Below are 24,907 nucleotides of genomic sequence, written 5' to 3'. Positions count from 1 at the left end.
TACACCCCGTAACGTTTAAGAAACTAAAACTCGATGTAATGAGATCGAAATTTATTGCTGCAGCCCGTACCGCCCTTACATGGTCTAACCGTTTCCGTTCCGTTTTTAATGATTAATACAATATATCAAATAGATACTACTGCTTCAGCATGACAGAAAGATCTGTTTTTCTTATCCGCACCCTAAAGGAGACACATACAGGGCGTATTAGACATCGCTCCGCATTGAAGTGTGTTAATTAGATTAAAAAAAACTAATTGTTGGAAATATCAATTAAAAAGCGATATTGGATAAACTTGTATGAGACACCCGCAAGAAGTCAGGTCACCCAGCTAGTCTTACTTTGTGTTAGGGCTTTGTGCGAGCACGTTTGGGTACTTAAAATTGATTATTAATAAGAATCCGCGATTATATTCTGATTATATTTCATACAAAAAAATAATAACTAATTATTTTTTTTTGCCCAGAGGATCGGAATTGCGATTCAATGGGGAAATGCTGCTAGCATTCTTGCCACCTCAAGCAAGCAATAATTTATAATACTAACCAATTAATTAATTTATAATACTAAATAAATAACAGGTGATTAAAGATGAAAGCTACGAACATTTTAAAAAAGCAAATCGAACTGTTCTCTGCGCTATTAACAGCCAGCGAAGCGTTCGGTTCTTTGAAGTTTTACTTCTGGACATTTGCTAACTAGTTTGTCTGCTAACTTTGAACTATTTAGCGATGGTCCATATGTTATTTACAAGAATCTAAAGTTCAGACCTGTCACGTAAATAGTCTTAATTGTGAGAGTACGTTAGTAGTTATATTGCTTTAGTTGATTTATCAATTGGACATTACAATAAAGACAATTTATTGGTAGGGCAGACAGTCTGGGTGGGTACCACCCACAAACAAAATCAAAATAAACTTTATTCAAGTGGACTTTTACAAGCCCTTTTGTATCGTCATTTAACAATTAATAGAAGCTACCAACGGCAATGCAATTTGAAACCTTAAAGGTGTAAACATCCGTTACGAAAGGAAAGAAACTCGACCCCTATGGGGGTAAAACGGAATTAGGACATTCCGTTTGAACAGAATTATGTACTACTAGCTGTGCCCGCGACCTTGTACGCGTTTGAATTTAATAAATAAATATTGTGGCCTAAGTTACTCCTTATTATATCAGTTATATGCTAATGAAAGTCCCGTCAAAATCGGTCCAGCCGTTCAGAGATTAGCCGGAACAAACAGACAGACAAACAAAAATTGTAAAAAAATGTTATATTGTTATATGTACCGTGTATAGATACTCCAACACAAATATACACTCCAATTTTATTATATGTATACATAACGTATCTTCATAATCAGATATCGTCAAATAAGGTCAAGTGACCTTTAACCCCTAAGGTGTCTTAGCAAATCGTTTTATATTGGGACCAGTCCATTTTAGTTGACATTTACGTGGAATTCAATAGGGTATAACGAATTGATAATCAAATTACTCACCATAGGTATACAAGGGTATCTCGACCGCACTGTTCTATCTCCATCGTGTCTTCTCTATCGCACGTGACATTGGCGCAATAATCTGTGCCCTCTTGGCACAAATAAAAGCAATTAAAAAATACAATGGTATAAAGATCGACTATAGTAATTAATTAATCCTCAAACCTAAATTGTGATACTGTCTGGTACCAAAAAATTATAGGCATAGTAAAAATACAAATAAAAGCATAATAGACAATGAAGATAGAAGACGTGCCTGTGGAGATACAAATGTAACAATAAAAAAGGGTGTTTTAAATTCACATGTAAGATGTACTTTGCCTTCATGAAGGTCATCCTCCAGCTGAAGTTGAAGTTCCACGTGCCCTATCCACAGGGTCATCTCCGCTCATAAGGAATTTAATGTCCATAAAATAAATTCATAACTGGACAACATCCAGACATGAGTGAAGTAATGTTTATGAGAAATTTTTACATGTTATTTTACGAGTAAATATTCTAGAAAATAATACAGTGTGTAACATTACATTAACAGTCTGTAAATTTCCCATTGCTGGGCTAAAGCCTCCTCTCTCTTTGAGGGGAAGGTTTGCTGCATATTCCCTTTTTGATTCATATGGGTTGGTGGATAATCATGTGGCGATACTCATGTAGGTTTCCTCACAACGTTTTCCTTTACCACCGAGTACGAGATGAATTAATTATGTACAAAAATTAATGACTTGAAAATTCAGTAGTGCTTTCTCCTGTGTTTGAACCCGCAATCATCGGTTAAAATGCACACGTTCTAATCCTGAGTCATCTCGGCTTTATTCTAGAAAACACTATCTATAAAATTTACACTAAACTACATTCCACACCGGTAGTACATGAAATGTAGCCTCGTATTATTAGGATTCAGAAGTGCTTGCAAATAGCCACCAACAACAGTAACATCGGTTCACAAAACCATTGGAACTAAGATGTAATTTCCCTTATGCTGGAGTTACACTGGCTCACTCACTTTTGTTTATTGTATTGATAGGTGGAAAAGCAAACGAGCCATCAATACTACTAAGGACCGATTATTAATTAGTGTTTATTGATAGATATCTATCCAGACGGGGTTACACAAAGCCTTAAGACCTAGTAAACCAGTCAAGAGATTCCTCGTGTAAAGCCTGTGTCACATTTAGGTGATTAGTTGCAACATAATTTTTAAAATTAAAAAGTCTCTAGAATCTACTTGGTGGTAGGGCTTTGTGCAAGCCCGTCTGGGTAGGTACCACCCACTCATCAGTTATTCTACCGCCAAATAACAGAACTCAGTATTGTTGTGTTCCGGTTTGAAGGGTGAGTGAGCCAGTGTAATTACAGGCACATGGGACATAACATCTTAGTTCCCAAGGTTGGTGGCACATTGACGATGTAAGGAATAGTTAGTATTTTTTTACAGCGTTATTGCCTATGGTGACCACTTACCATCAGGTGTCCCATATGCTCGTCCGCCAACCTATAACATAAAAAAAATCACCAACACAAATATGGCCACAGATATTTTCATTTTCATCATCAAGGTTACATTATGTCAAAACCCAAAGGTTCCATTCTTAAGAGTACTTACTCTTCATGGCTTTCAAAATTGAATCAATATGGATTTAGGAATACGGAATGCTATTACAGAGGCAGATTGAATCATTAATGTACAGCGCATCGCTCTTAACATTGCCAAACTTTATTTTGAATCAAAACACAACATACATACTTTAATGTACATTTTTTATCGTACATTTAAAACTATAAAAATAACAGTTACACGCTGTTTTTAGGAAGGTACAGATTAAATCATTCTAGTCGAATCAATTGTTTTTGGAAAACAGAATAAACGCATCTTGTAAATAAATAAATTTAAAAAAATATATATTGGACAACACCACATACATTACTCTGATCCATTTGTAAGTAGCTAAAGCACTTGTGTTATAGAAAATCAGAAGTAATGTCGGTACGACAAACACCCAGGCCAAGACAACATAGAAAACTAATGAAATTTTCTACATAGACTACGGAACTTCGGAGTGACGTACCCATTAAAACCGGAGAAACTACTCGACCATGGAGGTCGTCATAAATCACCTATAGTAGAATTCTCCGATCATTATTCGTAACTGTAATATTAAAAGTTACACAGAATAGCTAAGTTAGTTTTCCGATGTCTATAGACGTATACTGTTCCAAAAAGTCTTAAGTAATTAAGGTCTTTACTTCCTTATTGTTGAACAATGAAACCTTATGCCATTTGTAATAGGTAACTACAAGAACATGCGTTACATCTGAGAGCTGATTATTGGCAGAACATCACCGATGTCTGAACTTGCCAAATGACCAAATATTGCCAATGTTTACAAGCCGGTATCAATTACACGTCGATATGATTATTTATTTTTCATCTATATTTCTATGATATTATATTTAGCTGAAGAGCTAATAAGGTCTTACTAAGCCAATTAAAAAAAGAAAAAACAATTCAATAGTCAATTGTTTAAGATAGGCCGACAATCAACGAATTATGCCAAAAGTAGTACATAATATTGTAAATCAACAACAACAACACCAACAACAACCTGTAAATATCCCAATGCTGGGCTAAAACCTCCTTTCCCTCTGAGAAAAGGTTTTTGGAACGTATTCCATCATGTGGGTTACATTGGAACAGCGTGATGGAATACGGTATATGGTATTGTACATCACTTTTTTTTTAAATTATGAGACAACATCATAAACATTACACACAAACACCCAGACCCACGACAACATAGAAAACTAATGATAATCTACATCGACTCAGCCGGGAATCGAACCCAGGACCTCGGAGTGGCGTACCCAAAAAACCAGTGTAAACACCACTCGACCACAGAGGTCGTCATTGTACATCAATGATACGAAAATACTTGAGGAAGTACCTGAAATTATTTATAAGATATATCATAACTCGAACATCATGCTCGAACTAAAAATACATTTGTTTTTAATGAATGTCTGTATCTAGTTCAACCTACATCGAAAAAGGTCACAGTTGAAAAGTAATGCATCGGTATTTAATGGAGGAACAGTCGAGAGCACTAGATTCTGGTCTTTTTTTATGGAATAGCTTGGCGGACGAGCGTATGGGCCACCTGATGGTAAGTGGTCACCATCACCTATATACAATAACGCTGTAAGAAATATTAACTATTCCTTACATCGTCAATGCCCTTGTGCCTATGGTTACACTGGCTCACTCACCTTTCAAACCGTTAAACAACAATACTGCGTACTGTTGTTTAGCGGTATAATGTCTGATGAGTGGGTGGTACCTACCCAGGCGGGCTTGATCAAAGCCCGCTACCATCACCATCACCATCCAGTTTCTCATAAAAATAATTCCGAATCGAAAACTTTCGATACATTAATCGAAATATCAGCTAACTATTTCTGATATGACCGTAATATCATAATAAACCAATACATCATAATTTATCTTCACTATGCATAAAATTTAAAGACATAATGACTCAACCAATGTACAAATTTATCATGCATCGGAGAATCGCACTTAAGGCTCAAAGAATAGCGATCGTAATTCTATCAAAATCACCTTCATATTGTACCGTACAAAGAACAATTATAGATCACTGCAGCGCATGCGCAAGATCTATTATTGCATTTCAAATAGGTCATGTACTACCTACGTCAAATGTAATTGTTCGAAGCGTATTTTATTCGCATCTATTTAAAAGAAAATACTAACAAATATGGAATCTGAGCCGAGATGGCCTAGTGGTTAGAACGCGTGCGTCTTCGAACCGATGATTGCGGGCTCGATCCCAGGCGAGCACAACTGAATATTCTTGTACTTATTTTGTGTTTATAATTCAACTCGTGCTCGACTCGACTTGAATAAAAATTCTGCCACATGAACATTCCACAAACCCGCATATGAACGGCGTGGTGGAATATGTACCAAAACTTTTCCTCAAAGGGAGAAATTTACAAGCTGTTGTTGTTGTTATTGCATGGAATCTGAGCCATCAATACGGCTCATATTGTATATTTTTAGTATAATATAATAATTTTTAGTAAGTAGCATATGTAAAGTTTTGAAGTCTATTAACTAGTTCAAAGCAATAAAATATTAAAATTGGTGAAGATCAAAGAAATAATTGCGTCGGTTCAATCATAAATACTCAAGTTCATTGACCACATTTCCAGAGATAAGGGCCCAATCTTTTGTACAAGGTCACCTAGAAGAAAAAACCTAGGGCCCAAGTGTGTACTACTACACAGTGGCTGTTAACTACCGTTGCTGAACATATCCCTTTTGAGGTTAAGAGATTACATAGTTGTTTGTTACGTAGCAGATTCTCATCCACTTGCGACACGAAGTTATCTTTTATCGCTGAACACTAGATGAATGATAACCATCACGGCTATATAGAGGTATCTTGACTAAACTAATATGGAATACTCCCGCAATATAAACACCATTAACACCAATAATGAAGTACGTCAGGAACGATTGGTATTCGTATATAACTCTAGCCTCCACGACAAATCTTGTAACGAGACATGACTGAAAAGAAGATCATTATTTTAACCTTACATATGTAGATAGGTCCGCATTGGAACAACGTGGTGGAATATATTCTCAAAACCTTCTCCTCGAAGTGAGAAGAGGCCTTAGCCCAGCAGTGGGAAATTTTCAGGCTGATGTTATTGTTGTTGAGTTGGAAATTTACCAGGTCTAGTTTTAAAGGGACTTGTAATAAGCATTAGGATACCTTGTGCTCTTTTCTGAAGTCGATAACGTATTAAAATCTGTAAGAATAACAAACGAACAAATAGATAAACTCACTTTCGAATCTATAATATTAGTTAGGAAGATGAGTTTTCTAGAAAACTTGTTGTTTTATCGAATTGAATTTAAATAATAAAAATAAATCAACTGAAAAGAAACTTCTTTCTTAAAGTTGGATGCGTTACAATAAATATCTTTCGAATGAGATGAGGTAGGAAGTATGTAAAAATTTAATTTTAAAATGGAAAGTCAACTCAGAGAATGCAACCAATAATATATTAAACCTAGTTTCGATTATGTTATGTTTGTTTAAGCAAAACTGTAAATATGTTTTTGAAAAGTAAACAAATTTTTACTGCATTGTACAATGCGCTTGTTTTAAGCGCTTTGAGATTAAAATTATATTTGGTTAAGAATCGGTCAGTTTAACTCAGCAGAATTTGGTACTCAACTCATTCATTTCAAAAAATGCTAAGCAAGCTATTGGTTTTAAATCTATGATTTAATATCATTCGAAATATCAAAGCTTTACAGCATGGACTGTTAACAAGATATCTGTGCTTCTAGGTAGCTACCACAGTTCCAGCTGGATCTATCTTGTTAATCTAGAATCTTACTTTGAGGACGCAGAAGGGTGTAAAATCGGAGACGGGTTAGGTTAGTTTAACTAGTACAGTCGAGAAATTCTCAAAAATGGAAATAATTTTTCAGAATTTCTTTGAAGTACCATGAGCATTTTCTTGCCTCTCGAAGATTGTAAAGCTGTTGGTTCTGCAGTGAACTCTTACCAGTCATATTAGATTTATCATTACATCTCTGAGCGGATTGTGCGATTCTTTTTAAGCATACACTTGAGTCATAGTACAGTCTAGAGCAGTCAGCTTTTCTTTCTTATGATTGGCTACAGTTACCAATCGTTCATTATACTAACGTATATATACATGGGTATCTTACGCATACATACACAAATATTCTATGGTTTGTTTTATAACAACATCAACAACAACAACGGCCTGTAAATTTCCCACTGCTGGGTTAAGTTCTGCTCTCCCTTTGAGGAGAAGGTTTGGAACATATTCCAACACGCTGTTTCAATGCGGGTTTGTGGAATACACCTGTGGCAGAATTTCTATGAAATTATACACGTGCACTTCACCGCCGTACGAGATGAATTATAAACAAAGATTAAGTACATGAATATTCAGTAGTGCTTGCCTCTAACCACTAGGCCATCTCGGCTCACTCATTTCACTAACGTCTATGGAACACACACATACACACACTCGCCCATTCATAAGTTCTACGGTTTCTTTTATAAATAAATACATAATTATTAAGAAGTTACGTCATCCATTTTATTATTAAGCGATTATCACTGATCCAAAGAAACGCTGACGGTGCACGTTCGCCGGATTACTTGGCCTCTGGAATTCTAATCGCGTTTGTGAAGATCTTTGGATTACACTTAGAATGTTTAGTTCGCTTCATCGTTTTATTTGTATAACTTAGTTTATTATCACTTTATGTTGTGGCATTTGTTTTATATTTCTTTAGAATTTTTATAATGTTTAAATGAAATAAGAGTTACTATAGTTTTCGTGTCTATTCTGTTACAAGTGCTTTCGATTTAGTACATAACAAATGTACAATGGTAAGTGGTCACCATCACCCATAGACAATGAAGCAGTAAGAAATGTTAACTATTCCTTACATCGTCAATGTGCCACCAATCTTGGGAACTAAGATGTTATGTCCCTTGTGCCTGTTGTTACACTGGCTCACTCACCCTTCAAACCGGAACACAACAATACTGAGTACTGTTATTTGGACAAAGCCCTACCACCAAGTATAGTTTTAGATAGAAAACAAAAGAAAATTACCCAATCTGAGATCGAAATTGCTTAAATATAAAAATTAAAATAGACAAGAACAAACAAACTTTATACTCTATATCAATCTTGTTAAACGAATAAAATATACTTATTGGTAGGACTTTTGCAGGCCCTACTTACCAGATATTCTACTGATAAAGAAAAATACTTAGTTCCGGTTTGAAAGGTCAGTATGCCAGTGTAACACAGGCACAAGGGACGTAACATCTTAGCTCCCAAGGTTGGTGAGCCATTGGTCTGATGTAATCATTCCTGGTACAAAATTCTTAGAACACTAATATCTCTGGGTGGTGGTGACCACTCACCATCAAGTATACCATTTGCCCATCCGACTACTTATTGTATAAAAAAAAGCAAATAAACCGAATAATACGTAAACAGGAATTGGCATATTTGCGAGTTAAAATTACAATTAACTTTATAGCAGCAATTTCGTGCTCTCGTAAAGTTGGCAAGACTGCCCGTAGCATTATTCCACAGTACACCAAATTTTCGCCTTTAACAAACACACATTAGATTAAAAGGCTATTTGGATGTATTGCATTATAAATCGCTTGGCGATACATAAAGTAGCTGAAATAGAGATGGACCATAGAAATCAAATCTATATTTACTAAATTATTATAATATATAAGTACACAGAAATGAATTTCATGCTATTTGTTATGAAGCAAGTTTGAATTTCAAGAAAGGACATAGGTGTTATTTAAAACCAACCAAATCCATAGATTATATTATTCCGAAAATTTGTTGTGAAAATTAATTACAGCGCCAAAATGCGAGCTATCATAACCATTTTACCATTTACATTTGTCAGTCTTCCTACCGATTTCACAATAAAAAGGAAACATTTTGTAAGAAAAAAAAGATTGTCCAGTGGTTGGAACGCTTGCATTTTAACCGATGTTTGGGGTTTAAGCCCAGGCGAACACAACTGAGTTTTCATGTCCTTAACTTGTGTTTATAATTCATCTCGTGCTCGGCGGTGAAGGAAAACATCGTAGGAAACATGGATGTGTCTAATTTCAAGGAAATTCTGCCACATGTATATCGACCAACCCCAGTGGAGCAGCGTGGTGGAACTAGCTTCAAGTCTTCTGTTCAAAGGGAAAAAAAGGCCTTAGCCCAGCAGTGGGAAATTTAAAGGCTTTCTTGCTTGCTTGAATTTCAAAATCAAATATCAAAATCAAAGTATACTTTATTCAAGTGGGCTTTTGAATCGTCATTTAACAATTAAGTGAAGCCACCACCGGTTCGGAAAGTAGATTCTACCGAGAAGAACCGGCAAGAAATTCAGTAGTTACTCTTTTTCAACATTTAAAAAAAATACAATCATGTTAGTTAATACAATTATTTAAATTAATATATCCTGCCTGGCAGGATATATTAATTTAAATAATGGCAGGCCAAATTATTAATCTTTTAGGTTTCCAATCACGAGTCTCAGCTAAAGTCTAGCCTCAGATAGCCTTATGTAAATTCGTGACGTCATTGATTGCATCAACACTTAGCGGTCAAGCTATCTCAGCAATGACGAGGCATAGTCTCGGAATTGAGTGCCGTTAAATGGTCGCTTTGATCGTATACGTTTCTAGGGCAATCGTTTTAATACTGTACGTCAATAGATTTGACGTGATTTTTTTTTTAAATATATATTTTTTCACTTATTCATGATAGTACTTGACAGTCAAAAAGAAATGCCACGAATATTTTTTCTTTTTAGATATATTTACCTAAATATATATTATCAACTGTAAAAAAACAAAAACAAAATATACTTTATTCGAGTAGGCTTTTACAAGAACTTTTGAATCGTCATTTAAAAACCATAGTATGTGAAGCTACCACCGGTTGCGGAATGTAGATTCTAACGAGAAGGACCGGCAAGTTATGTATTGTATGTGTAGTAGTGTAGTTACTCTTTTTCAACGTTTAAAAATATACAATAGTTATGTTATTTAATTACAATTATATATGTATGTAATATATCCTGCATCATCTGGATTAAGAATCTTTTTTACAATTAAATTTATAAAATATATCCTGCAACAAGTCAACAAATATTAAGTAACGTTAATTACTTAAAACGAACCGGCAAAGTTAATTTTATCTGCGGAATTTTAGTATAGAAACAAACACCTTTCCCGAAGAAGGAGTTATTGACTTTGTGGAGTCTGAAACTTGGCGTTATAAGCTTACACTTACTTCTCGCTTATCCTTATTCCTCAGTTATGTCCACGAAGTTCGCTAAGTACGAGTAATCTATCAGGAGGGTATCACAAGGTTATCTTAATTATGACAAGGAAAGACTTTTTAAATGTTGTTGTTGTGTTGTCGAGATGGCCCAGTGGTTAGAACGCGTGCATCTTAACCGATGATTGCGTGTTCAAACCCAGGCAAGCACTGCTGATTCATGTGCTTAATTTGTCTTTACAATTCATCTCGTGCTCAGCGGTGAAGTAAAACATCGTAAGGAAACCTGCATGTGACAAAATTCATAGAAATTCTGCCACAATGTCTATTCCACCAAACCGCATTGGAACAGCCTGGTGGAATATGTTCCAAACCTTCTCCTCAAAGGGAGAGGAGACCTTTAGTTCAGCAGTGGGAATTTACAGGCTGCTGTTGTTGTTGTCTCTCTCTCTCTCTCTCTCTCTATTCAACATGATTTAAAAAAAATATTGAAGACAATTAATGTAATCATTTATTTTAACTAGAAAATACGAAAGAAACATTATAAAGTAAATGTATCTATCTGTCTGTCGTTCTTTCACGACCAACCCAATGTATCGAATGTGATGAAATTTGTTAGGAAAAATATTTGAACTCAAAGGAAGGACAGGCTACATTTTTGCCTGACAACCAACGCCTTTAAAACGAAAGCGATCCCGGGCAATAACTAGTATAAATATATTGTGATTTCTGTCAAATGTGTTTTCAGATTTAAAGTTTCATTGATGGAAAGTATACTGAAATATTTTTATTTATCTTCAATGTTTCTATTACATTTAATTTATTTTCAATAAATTCTGAATTAATCTGCATAAAATTATCTTTACGTTTTATGCAAACTAATTATGTCAACTTAAAAGATTGAAATATTTATATCGATATGATTCCTCGACGCTTTAAATCACGTGTCGTACAAAAATACAAAACACATTTCTACATCCGACCCTGTGTTACTCTTGTTTTAATCTTATAAATTGATTCCCAATTTTCTATACAGACCATTCCACGCGTCGAATACCTAGGAAACAAAATAATCGCACCTCATTGGTTGATGCGGCTTGAAACTCAATCGTGAGAAATGATTTCGCCAATGAAGGTTAAACACTTAACCACCTAACCAATGAGCACGCAGGAGTATTTTACTTTTGGTTCTCATCTCGTGGAATACAATAGACTTTAAGTACAGACAGAGAAAGGAAACCTTTATCAGTTTTCAGATTCCTTTATCAAGTCTTAAACTCTTAGTACCTTTTGAATCTAACATCAAATCATTGCGACGCAATATGTCATTCTCGATCGGTATTACCGCTCATACTGAGCACGCGAAAATAGATCTTATGGACGAACCTTTTCTTACCCCGTACATTTAAACTAAGTTATCATATGGAGTAATGTTTTTTTTCTTTGTTACAGGGGACCAAGCCGAACGAAAGCAGCAACACTCTATTAAAAATCCTATATTTAAATTTTTATCTAAAAATAAACCTAATCAAATCTAATATTAAAGACTGCCTTAAGTTTCAGACAAAATCCTAACGTATCAATTCTAAACTTGTACGTAACGTTATTCTAAAATAGATAGGTTCCGTATTACGTATGAAAATATAATAGCAAGTGATTATTATATTAAATATTCGTATGATATCCACGTTAGTTAGGGAGAGGAAGCTCTGCTTAAACAGAGTGCTATCCTACAGGTGAGTGCATTTTATTTACTTTAATAAAAATAATTTAGTACCAGTGGCGGATTTATAAATATACCGCTAGTAGGCTATTCAATTTTTGTCGTCCCTGCTGTTTTTTTGAAATTCAATACGTTAGCTTAGTTCCCAATCATATTAATTACATTTATTCTGAAATTGCAACTTAATTATCTGTATTCTATCGTCCTCATTACATCGACTTTTTACCGTTATTATAGTAACGACGAGTATACGGATTATTGAAGTAATGTGTATCACATATAATTATAATATTATTTTTTTTTTTATTATTCTTTATTGCACAAAAACAAGTACAAAGGGCGGACTTAACGCTATAACAGCATTTTCTGTAAGATAAAAAAAAAATGGGCTACATTTGCCGGCCATCTAAATCTGCCGCCCTAGGCTCCAGCCTACTTAGCCTATTGGTAAATCTGCCACTGCTTAGTACATACTTTAAATAATAGCTGTCATTGAGATTTATTTATAAAAAAAAATACCTAAAAAATATATATTTAATTTAAGAAAGGCGGTAATTTTTTATTAATTTATTTCTTGTATGTATCTGGTGCTGATTCATCACATTAAGTTAATATGATAAATCAGTACCGACCATATTTTATTACACGACCATTTTTAATATTTACAATTATTTTATTAAGTGAATAAAAAAAAAGATCACAGAACATTCGATTTTACACATTACTTTTTCTTTTTGAATGTTGAAAAAAAAAAGGTTTTATATATGGCAAAATAATGTTAATTAAAATTAAAAAATTTTGAAACGTTTGTGTATTAAAGATATAATTAAAATTAAAATCGCAGGTGTACACAAAGGGAAATTTTATTGTATAATCAACTAATAAAATACGCGGCGATGTAAACCTATATTATTTTATAATATAACATACCAGATGTGAAGTGCTAGGCAAAAAAAAAATTAGTTCCTTCGAATACAACGGTACTTTGTAAATTTCCACGCATTTTTATCGTCTACAAAATCTTGTATTGAATAATATGCCTTTTTTACCAATTAATATTTTATAAACGATTTGAATTTACGAAACGGCATACTACTGTACTGTTGTTTGGCGGTAGATTAACTGATGAGTGGGTGGTACCTACACAAACGGGCTTGCACAAGGCCCTACCACCAGCTAATTCTGTTGCAGTTATTAGTCAATAGATCGGTAAACAAGGTAGGTTTTTTTTATAAATACGTACAAAATTATTGAACTGTCATATTCAGGACTCTAACTGAGAATCTTTCTATAGGAAAATCCAAAAAAAATCTATCAGCCCAATTTGCGATTTATACTTTAGAGTCTGCCTTATATCTAGCCACTAGACCAACAGACAGTTAAAAATGAGATAGAATTAACATAAATTACAAGCAATAATCATCGTTTATTCTGAGTACCCGAAATAACACTTTATGTTTGAAGTTTACGTCCAATTACACAAAAAATGGGTTTTATTAATAGTTCTTGTTAAATCGACTTAATATATGCCAGAACTTTCAATTACCATTCAAATAATGGAATAAAAGGTAAGAGTCGAGGTGATTCCTCCAATTGCTTAATTCATGAAGATTGTGGTTTCAAATCCGAAAAAGCACACCTAAATACTTTTGTGTTTTAATAGACAGCTTCCAGATCGATTTTTAAAGATAACTGTTGTCTTGAAAAAAGTTTAACAATGAAAAGGTTATACTCTATATCTATATGCTCTTTGACTACTAAACCAATGAACCGAATTTGATAAAACTTGAAGCAAACTCAAGCCCTAGGAAGGTCTTAGGCTATTTTTGAACCAATTCTCGAGGATTTTATCAATGACAATTTAATTGTATTTAAGTATGAAGATCCATTTAGGAACCACGTGTGCTTAATTTTGTAAGTGTATGATTGTGTGTATATTTTTATGAATATTGAGATGATCATTATTAATCTAAGTTAAGCTACACTTCAACATAGGGAACAGTGTAAGTTTCATTAAAATCGTTCGATTAGTATCATAGATTTTTTTTTATCTTTAGTTCACTAGCTGTTTCTAATTTTGAATTCGGTTTAATTTTTTATAAAATATTTAATACACCTAAAACATCCGACCAATAACACGTTGGTGACATCTATAATAATAATAATAACAGCCCTTTATTCCGAACAATTAGTTATTTGTGTTATATAGTTGTGTTGTTGTTATAAAATGTCCCTCAATTCGGTGTGTCTTTTGACATAGGCCTCCTCCAACTGCTTTCATTGTACTCTGTATGTCGCTACTCTGGTCCAGTAAGGTTTTTTTTATGAAATAGTTTGGCGGACGAGCATATGCGCCACCTGATGGTAAATGGTCATCATCACCCATAGACAATGACGCTGTAAGAAATATTATGTCTACTTCCATCTCTTGGATAACAGAGTGTTACCTGCTACTGTGACATCTATAATATAAATTAATTTTTCATTTCTTGCACTAAATTATACTCTGTACAGTTGTTGAGAAAATAATATCTTAATCCTAAACTCAAACTCAACTCAAATTGCTTTATTCAATATAGAAGCGTTACACTTACTTATAGAAGGGAACTTAACGACTTACATAAGACGGCTGGCAGGAGCTGGATGCGAGTAGCCCAAGAACGATCTCAGTGGCGTGCAATTGAAGAGGCCTATGTCCAACAGTGGGCGGATATGGGCTGATGGATTGGATTGACACTTACTTATAGCCAAATTAAACACTACCACCGGTTCGGAAAAAGAAACAAAACCTGAGCGAACCTGAACCAGCGAAAGAAACTCAGCGGGACAAAATTACATCAAACATTTCAATGAAAATATCAACTAATTAAAGTGACATTTTCAAAACCTGTTCTTTTATATCCAACGTTGCTGGTATTATACTTAAATTATGAAATACATCCACGAATGCATACAAGGCCGCCAGCCAGACCGTTTCATACAAAACTACCCATTTCCAAGTAAAACCTCGTAAGTCCGTAACATGTTTTCTGAAATCCTTTCATTACGACGTTGATTGGCAGGTGAATTTTTGATACAAATCTTCATTTTTATTAAGTTGAGAGCTGATATGGCCCAGTGATTAGAACTCGTGCATCTTACCCGATGATTTCGAGTTCAAACCCAGGCAAACACCACTATATATATATGTGCTTAATTTGTATTTATAATTCATCTCGTGCTCGACGGTGAAGGAAAACATCGTGAGGAAACCTGCATGTGTCTAATTTCATGGAAATTCACATTTGCATTCCACCAACCCGCATTGGAACAGCGTGGCGGAATATTTTCCAAACCCTCTTCTCCATGGGAGAGGAGGCATTAGCCCAGCAGTGGGAAATTTACAGGCTGTTACTTTACTTTTCTAGCTTCAAGTTCCGTTCGCAGTTTTGCTCACGTTTAAAAGGATTTGGTCTATCTCTGTGCCAAATATCATTCAAATTCGCTCAGTTGTTTTGACGTGATTGAGTAACAAAAGTCCATTCAAACATTATAGGATGAGGAAATCAAATGGATCTGGATAAATTAACTATGAATTTTCGGAAATTCGGAATTCGTGTCTACAATTATATTCCACGGATACGAACTTGGTCTAAAAAAAAATTAAACCTCAAATCAAAAAGAAACATTTGTAAAGTCAAATAAATGTTTCTCAAGATAACTCGAGATAAGATATTGGTATAATAAATTTCTTGCCGATTTTTGTCCGGATCTACTTTCCAAAACGGTGGTTCTTTAAATTCTATTCAACAGTGTAACATGACGATTTAGAAGTGCCTTTAATAGCCTACTTGAATACAGAATATTTTGATTCTAATTTTTATCACAATTGGATGAATAGCATAAAATCGTATTGAAGATAAACATGATAAGGACCTTTTAAATCGTCCCATTACAGGGATTTTATTGTAAGGAAGGTTTGCAATGTAGAGGAAATCGTATTTGAATAAAGTATTTTTTGGAAAACTGAAGACAATAAGCCAGCAAGCATTGCGATTACTTTATTTTACTGAAATTAATTTTAAAGCTATTCTAACTATTATGGAATTTGGCCTGAGAGACATGATACTTGGCTTTATGCAAGCCAATCTGCCTTGGTACCACCAATCAGATATTTAACTGCCAAACAGCAATATTCAATATAGGTGATATTTCGGTTACAAGTGTGAGTGAGCCAGCGTAACAGGCACAACAGATTTAACATCGTAGTTTTAAAAGTTGGTGGCGCATAGGCGATATTAGAAAATGGTGGTGGTGACCACTTGCCATCAGGCGGCTTTTTTACCCTGCGCAAACCTACATAAAAATAAGTTGCTAGGAAAACATATACATATGTACATTTTTAAATTATTTACCAACAAGAAAGCAAATAATTGGCTTTCTTGCCAAACATGGTAGAAGAAGTTAATGAACTGCGGGATCTTTATTATTTACTATGTTGTACACAATTTACCCTTAAGTAAAAGGTTTTCTGCTCAATACACTCATTATCCTATAAGAATTTATGATTGGTGTTCAATGAACCGATGATCATCAGGTTCGACCATCGTTTGATACATTAACCCGAGGCTTATTGATCTGTGGGTTCAAAACTTGGACTGTGGTCATCTCTTAGAAACATTATTTATGTATCATATAATATATCTAGGTTACGTCAACGGTTTCACTAGGGTATAAAGGGCAGTTATAGTCCATTTTCAATAGGCTATTTGACTGGTTTTTAAAATCCATTTTATATTATTTATTAGAAGTTTAGGAACCCATTAAAAGTTGTTTTTTTTTATTTCTAGTACATATTTACCGAAAAACGTCATATTAAAAATTCTATATTTAAATAGCGCGCAAAAACGCTACTTGGACAATATGGCGCTGCAATGGGGTTGGTGACGTCACTTTCCTGTATTTTAATCTGTGGTACATATAGTAGAAAAGCAAAGTTTACAAGAAAGTGACTTCGTCATAAGCCCGGCAAATCAGGAGCGTTTTGTGTCACGTGACAAACGTTAGAAAAAAATGCATTTTTATTTATGGATTTTTGAATAAATTAAGTAGTATTTTCAACTTTCGATAGTAAATAACCATTTTTAAACTCATAATATACACTGATTACAATAATTCACAATTTATTTTTCGCATTGTCAAATGAAGGAAATAGTTTGAAAATTAAAATCACGTTTACATCCGCTTCAAAACTATTTAACTACTGAGTTTCTTGCCGGTTCTTCTCGGTAGAATCTACTTTCCGAACCGGTTGTTAATTGACGATTCAAAAGTGCTTGTAAAAGCCCACTTGAATAAAGTTACTTTTGACATTTTTTGAAAAGTAAGACAATTACTAGGCACTATATTAGGTACATTTAAAAAAATAGTTACGAAATGTTTATGACTTTACAATTACAAGATAATTATAAGCGCCAATTACCACATTGGAAACAACATGACACCCCCATTGTCCATGATACTTATTCCCCAATAATCCCCTATTGCGCAGCAAGTGCATCCACATATTTGCCCTATTGGGCACCTCTGCCAACCATAAAGTTCAATGAACTTTAGCCTATTTATAAGCATCGGCAAAATAATTCACCACATTCATCACATACTCATATTTATTGCCACACCTTATATACAATGCGTGCGCCCCCAGTACCCCCAAGGGAATTCTACATCATGATATGAAATAGCCCACCACATGCAATGATATACGAGTTTCTTATCATTCCTTTTCGCTGGTAGCTTTTCGAAACGATGGTATAGTTGAAATATTGACGATTCCATAACGTACCACTTAAATCAAATAACTTGGTTGTAGATACGGAAATTTGTCGATTTGACAAACTGTATTTGTCAATATATTTTAAGCAACTTCGAAGGTTAGAAATAAATAATTTCATTAATAATAAATCCTACTAAGGAACGTACCCCAAGAAATACATAACTCCTGTTTTCGCCGCTATTGTCGAGTAAGAAGCATTTATATAATTTATTTCGATTTACATGCCTGAAACTAATTAATTAATTCATTTATACTTCCTATTACATATCCAATTGAAAAGCGTCAGTATTCATAGTGAAATAAAGTCCGTTTTCCCATGTCTTTAACAGAATTATACTTACTTTCATATTTTATTTAACCATTAAGTTGACAACCTCCGTGGTCGAGTGGTGTGTACACCGGTTTTCATGGGTACGCCACTCCGAGGGCCCGGGTTCGATTCCCGGCCAAATCAATGGAGATTATCATTAGTTTTCTATTTTCTGTTGTCTTGGGTCTGGGTGTTTGTGGTACCGTCGTTACTTCTGATTTCCATAACACAAGTGCTACTTACATTGGGATCAAAATAATGTATGTGATGTTGTCTCATATTTATTTATTTATTTAATAAGTATTATCAATGTTTGTTCTAAGACATTCTTCGGTTAAGCGTTACTTGACTTTGGGGTAGATTAACCCCGGGAATCCCCGCTAGGTGTTGGAGGCCCGCAAAGACGGTATTCAGGTAACATGTACTGCTATAATATGTACCGCTAGTTTTTCGGCGTCCAGGAAACCGAGGAGTCCCACAAATCTCCACTTACACTTACCATCACGTGGGGGAAGAGCGTACTGCGTTTTTCCAGCGAAAAAATAAATAAAAAAATGGGGTAGATGTCGTCCGTATATATAGTAGCGGCCCGTCCCGGCTTCGCACAGTCTTTTTTTGTCGCTTTTTTGCCGACATGCTTATCAACTATCGTTCTATTACAACTTGTTTACACAAAAACCGTATTATATTATATACCTAATACCTAAACCTTCCTTATGAATACCTCTATATTAGTGAAAACCGCATGAAAATCCGTTCAGTACTTTGAAGTTGCGAACATATATAATAGTTGCGCGGTGGGGTTACTTTGTTTCATAATATGTAGTGATGAATAAGATTTTTATAAGTACTTCTGAAATGCTAGGCGGTTCTCATACTGAGCTATTTTAATAGTAAGTCATATTTTATTACAGAGATCTGTGTTATAAATCGAAGGGCATTCAAGCGATAATACGTCTTTATTTAAAAGTAACTGCTCGTCCAATATTCAAGTGTGTTTGTAGATATATTACAATATCCTTTTTTTAATTGGGTAATAGTATTTACAAATTGACATGGTTATTTTTATTAGTATGAGTATTTAATTCGGGATATTTACCATGTAACAGTCTAGTGAAAAAGACATTCGTAGATAATGTCGAAATATCGGGCTCCAACAAATAAAAATAAAAAACTTGGTAAATAAATTTTAAATACTTGTACATTGTCAATACACAACCAAACTTGGGAACAAATATTTTGTATTCTTTGTCTCGAAATATACGTACAGCTATACTTACAGTATTTCTGTTTGGCGGTAGAATATGTTATCTGTGGAAAGTACCTATCCAGATTGGCTTGCAAGAGATCTTACCACCAAGTAAAATATTTCAATTTTTATACTCAGATTACTTTTTATTTATATTTGGACAAATCTTTATACTCAGTATGTCTGGTTTTGACAGTACAGTACAGTGGCACTATTTGTCAAAAATTAAACAATAACTCTTGTTGAGCCCGACTTGGAATATCTGTACCTTGGGTTCTGCTCCCTTATAGTCAGTAAACCAAAGAGGCTAGAGGCACTTTCCTGTTTAAATATTAGTAGTTGTGTAATTCGAAAGCTAAATATAGATCGCGTGCTGAAAGACATAAGCTACTTCGATAACCATTTACTACTTAATAAAATAGTAATGTAAATACATAGAGTCTTCGTTCATGTATCAATTTAAAATAGTTGTAATGTATATTTTTCGTTTATTTGAAACAAGTTGGTGATATGTGGCTTTATATTATAATGTCTATTATTAATCTTATTTACAGCCTGACAACAATCTTTATTTATATGTTGGTAGTAAAATAAAATAAAATAAAATAAAGTAAAGTAAAAGCCTGTAAATTTCCCACTGCCGGGATAAGGCCTCCTTTTTCATTAAGAAGAGGGCTTGGAACATATTCCACCACGCTGATCCAATGGGGGTAGAATGCACATGTGGCAGAATTTCGATGAAATTAGACACATGCAGGTTTCCTCACGATGTTTTCTTCCACCGCCGAGCACGAGAAGAATTATAGATACAAATTAAGCACATAGATATATATAGTGGTGCTTGTCTGGGTTTGAACCCATAATCATCTTGCTTATCCAGTGATTTGCAAATGATAATTAATAAACAAACAATAATAATAACCTTATCATCACTACTTATTTTCCAACTGGTAAATCATTTGAGGAGTCGAGATGGCCCAGTGGTTAGAACGCGTGCATCTTAACCGATGATTGCGGGTTCAAATCCAGGCAAGCACCGCTGATTCATGTGCTTAATTTGTTTTTATAATTCATCTCGTACTCAGCGGTAAAGGAAAAAATCGTGAGGAAACCTGCATGTGACAAATTTCATAGAAATTCTGCCACATGTGTATTCCACCAACCCGCATTGGAACAGCGTGGTGGAATATGTTCCAAACCTTCTCCTCAAAGGGAGTGAAGGCCTTTAGCCCAGCAGTGGGAATTTACAGCCTGTTGTTGTTGTTGTAAATCATTTGACCATATCTGAGTCGGGTATTTGACCATATCTGAGTCGGGTATAAACAGGCCCCAATAACTATGTTATATATATATGATAAACTCTGATATTTAGATTTAGGTTCTGTTTGTTGAGATACAAATTACACGAGTTATAAGCTGAACGAGACAAATACACGTTCCACATCAAACGCCTCCGCAGGCGGAAACTGGGTCCTCGACTTGCGACGTCTTACCGGCGGACGTGACGACCGCAGGCGTTCCGCATAGCGCCTCCATCCTCAACCGACTTCAAAAAAGAAGGGAATTTGGGTGGTATAATGTTTTGAAGGGTAATTTTTTGTATTGGCAACACAAGAGTATTTCATTAAATAAATCAATGAATTCTATGCCATGCCGCATATGTAGGTACAACTCAACAACTCCTTATATCATCATCATTATTACACAGTCTAAGACAAAGTCGCTTAACGGTGTCTGTTCCTGTGTATGATTAGATCTTTTAAATTACGCAACGGATTTTGATGCGTTTTTTTAATAGATAGATTTGAGAGCATGCTTTTTGTATATAATACATGGACAATATATTAAAGAAACACTGATAATTTTAGGAGTTTCTAATGTGATGTCGTAATTAAACAAATTCTAGTATTTAGTGTAAGTATTGCACCCATGCGGAGCCGGGGCGAGACTCTAGTATCGAATAATAATAATTTCTAGAACATGCCGCATATATAAGGAAGTACGACTCATCGAGTCCTAATATAAATAATAAAACAAAATTGTAGTAACAATAATACTATTATGATGTCAGGACAAAATTACTCAACCAAAACCGAACGGATGATTTCATTTCTACTTAATCCCTGTCAAGATATAAGCTACAGGAAATCTTCATATCAGACCCTGTTTCATTTACCCTTGTAGGTTTAATTTATCAGAGACACAGCGGATGGTAGCTTATGAGGTGGCATTTCTTTATACATTTTTTCCTCGACCTTCGCACAAATCGCCTTAGTTGCCCCAGATTCCTTCGTCTCTAGGACGATACTTGTCTCGCTTTATTGCGTTTCTCATGAATTGTTGAAGTTTAATTCAATTCTTTGCGTTTTTATTTCTTTATTACGACATCTGAATGTTTTATTTAATTTCCTCTCCGGTTTCATGTTTTGTCTTGTACCGCTTTCTCGGTAAATATCTGCTTAATGATGTATACGTTCGTGTAGTAATTTAACAATGGCATCTATCTGGAATACTTTGATAAATTATTTGTATTTAAATAATGAATTCTTGAGAACTTTACTAGATTTTGTTGTCTTCAAAGAGTTGCCAAAGTAACATTTAAATATGCCACTTTCGTAAAGCCTGATCTTCTGATGAAAAAGATCCAAATTACTCAGTCACACAACTTATTGCGAATTAGTGTATATATGTATAAGTGGCTGAATTCCATACATCTTCAACACGGAGCACAAGTATGTCAACAAAGATTAACGAAATAAAGCACAATGAACTCTTTAAAACCTACGATCTTATCATGATTTGTGACTCTTCAATTGGCCATGATTTGCCAATATTTAGCCGATTAATTTTTCCACTCAAGGATTGATAACTTTGCTCTCAAAGATTCAAATTGAAAATAATTTTAAATAATTCAAACATTACTTTACAATAAATAATACTTTTAAGCGGTTATATTTACATTCAATGATTTAACGACGTAATATTATATTTCCTGTTCTGTAACAATACAAATTACGGCTACTAAACGAATAGCGTGTTTAAATGAACGAAACCGCAACGCTATACATTTGCGGAAATAACAAAGACGTACTCTAAACTTTAGTACTGGTAAATCTGAGTATTATAAGTTTAATCAAGTATAGTACGACACAACTTAAATGTAGCATCAGCAAATTCAATAAAACCTCCCTTATAAGCCGTTTTATACCATAAGTTTTATGGACACAGTAATAACAGGACCCCATGATGACGTCCTGCTGGACATTTTAAGCAATCAAACATCACATATGCACCAACAAACTGGGGATCTAAAGTGTTATATCGCTTGTGATATAGTTACTCTGGCCTGGGTGGTACCACCCACTCATTTAAAAAACCCTACCATAAAGTCAATGATAATAAAAAAATAGTGATTCCTCCAACATATTTATTAAAGAGCTATGTATAAACGGAAACTTTTAATAATCTCAATTATGTCTACTGAGTATGAAGCACAGATTAGTATTATTTCTAAGAAACATGCAAGAATGTTTACACAAATCTGGCGCCGACATTATATAAATATTACAACAGGTCGCGCCGGAAACACGGAATTACAAAGTTTATTGGTTTCGCTTGTAATCGTCGGCATTTATTTACCTCGCCTTGACTCATTTCAAGTGACCTGAACTATCACTAGTCACTGAGCTAGAATTGGCTAACCTATTTTGGTTTTTGTTTTATAATATACTATTGCGACCGGTCGGCTTCCGGCGGCGGCGATACTAGTACTAAATATGCTACAGAATTTGTTTATTTACATCACGTTACAAACTTCTAAAATGATCAGTGTTTCTTTACTATATTGTCCATGTATTATATACAAAAACCTTCCTCTCGAATGACTATCTATTAAAAAAATCATATCAAAATCCGTTGCGTAGTTTTAAAGATTTAAGCTTACATAGGGACATAGGGACAGAGAAAGCGACTTTGCTTTATACTATGTAGCTGTGCTTTGACTATAGCGACCCGGCCCTGCTTCGCACAGAGCTGATACTAAATAGCGTACAACTCGCTTTGTATTGCATTTTAAGTCGGCAATATCTTTGAAAATACTAATTTAAATTATTTGCCTTAAAGGCCATATTATTCTATATTAAATTCATAATTAATTTTTAATATAATTCGCTTCATAAACAAGCCATTTTTTTTTGAAAAAGTTAACGATTAAGCATAAAATCTATAGCGTCGCTTAAGTAATTCATAAAACCACACTATCCTCATGTTTATGCTTCTATCTAATTTTAATTTACGGAACATAGAAAAAGATAACACATAATGAAAAAGAAACGGTGAGAAACTCGGTACCTACTCACTCGTTTCCACCTATGAAAACATCATATATTTCTAAATTTGACCTTTTAAACGAAAATCATGACACACGTGCTCGGAAAGTAAAATTCATGGATATGCAACATTTCGAAGAGTAAAAAGGGTTTTTGGAACTAAATAACTGACATGTTTATAAAATTTATTTTTAAATAAATTACACATGCTGTTTACAAAACAAGATCTTATATGTCAAGATGCATTGAGAACGTTCGTCATATTTATAAGTGACCTCTTAAGATGTTATGATATAAAAGGCAAAGTTAAAAAAATCTGTGTATTTTTTAGAAAAGAAGTCATATGGGATTTATTGACTTTACGGAATAGGAATGACTTTATCTTTGCATCTCTACATACTTGTATAACATTTTCCAAAAGCATCAGTACTTAAATTATTGAGTAGACTTCCACTGCAATCCACTGTGTGACGTCATTAGCTGTTAGGCACTTTTTTTCCTTATATAGGTGGTCATTACTGCCTATACAGATAAGCGCTGTAAGATATTTTAACCATTCCGTAAGCCGCCAATACGATACCAACCTCGAGAATTCTTTTATATTAAATGCATTCATGATAGACCTGGCAAACCGGCCTGGGTACCTATTACCCATTTATCATAATATTATATTCTACCGACAACTCGTAATATTAAGTATTGTTGTGTTCCAGTTTGAAGAGTAAGTAGAGAAGAATAAGTAGCTCCTGAGTTTGGTAGCGGAGTGTTGTGATGTAGGGATTGTTTAAACAGCACCAGGAGCTGGATGCAAGACAGACCACAGTGGCGTGCATTTGGAGAGGCTTTTGCCCAGCAGTGGACAAACACGGGCTGATAATAATGAAACAGCACCAATATTTATGAGCGGTGATGATAACTTACCATCAGGGCTAAGTTGCGTACAAAAAAAAGATACGGATAAATGAATTTCATAATTATATGATAATTTTTAATTGGATATTCTTTTGTTTACATTTTCCATTGAAACGGATAGATATGCAAGCTCGGGACGTGTTTGATGGCAACAGCGCCATCGTCT

General features: G+C 34.5%; 1 protein-coding gene across 17 annotated transcripts in view; it reads left to right on the top strand.

The window, feature by feature from the left end:
• Window positions 1-24,907, top strand: part of LOC124540440 (muscle calcium channel subunit alpha-1-like) — a 108,040-nt gene that overhangs the window by 21,608 nt on the left and 61,525 nt on the right. For all 17 annotated transcript variants that reach the window (XR_006967144.1, XR_006967143.1, XM_047118004.1 and 14 more), the window contains exon 2: window positions 11,857-12,140. The gene's annotated coding sequence lies outside the window, so the exon portion shown is untranslated. The remainder of the gene's footprint in view (window positions 1-11,856; window positions 12,141-24,907) is intronic.

Source organism: Vanessa cardui, chromosome 25, assembly GCF_905220365.1.
Source record: "Vanessa cardui chromosome 25, ilVanCard2.1, whole genome shotgun sequence".
In the NCBI taxonomy this organism is placed as follows: domain Eukaryota; kingdom Metazoa; phylum Arthropoda; class Insecta; order Lepidoptera; family Nymphalidae; genus Vanessa; species Vanessa cardui.
Note: the sequence above shows the minus strand (reverse complement) of the source record. Positions and strands in the feature narration are given on the sequence as shown.